This window comes from Lupinus angustifolius, unplaced genomic scaffold (genome assembly GCF_001865875.1).
Source record: "Lupinus angustifolius cultivar Tanjil unplaced genomic scaffold, LupAngTanjil_v1.0 Scaffold_359, whole genome shotgun sequence".
Classification (NCBI taxonomy): Eukaryota; Viridiplantae; Streptophyta; class Magnoliopsida; order Fabales; family Fabaceae; genus Lupinus; species Lupinus angustifolius.
The window spans coordinates 6,036-6,407 of NW_017727760.1; positions in this window are offsets into that span (position 1 = coordinate 6,036).

The window sequence follows — 372 nt, forward strand, 5'->3', positions numbered from 1 at the left end:
TCCTCATCTTCATCATCATCCTCATCCTCATCCTCTTCCTCATCCTAAACTTATACCTAATCCTAATCCTCGTCCTGATAATCATCTTCATTCTCATCTTCATCCTCATTCTAATCCTCATCCTCATTCTGAACCTCATCCTCATTCTCATGCTCATCTTCATCCTCATTCTAATCCTCATCCTCATTCTGAACCTCATCCTCATTCTCATGCTCATCCTCATCCTCATCCTCATCTTCAAACTCATCCTCATCCTCATCCTCATCCTCATTCTCATCCTCATCGTCATCCTCATCCTCATCCTCATCCTCATCCTCATCCTCATCCTCATCCTCATCCTCATCCTCATCCTCATCCTCATCCTCATCCTCA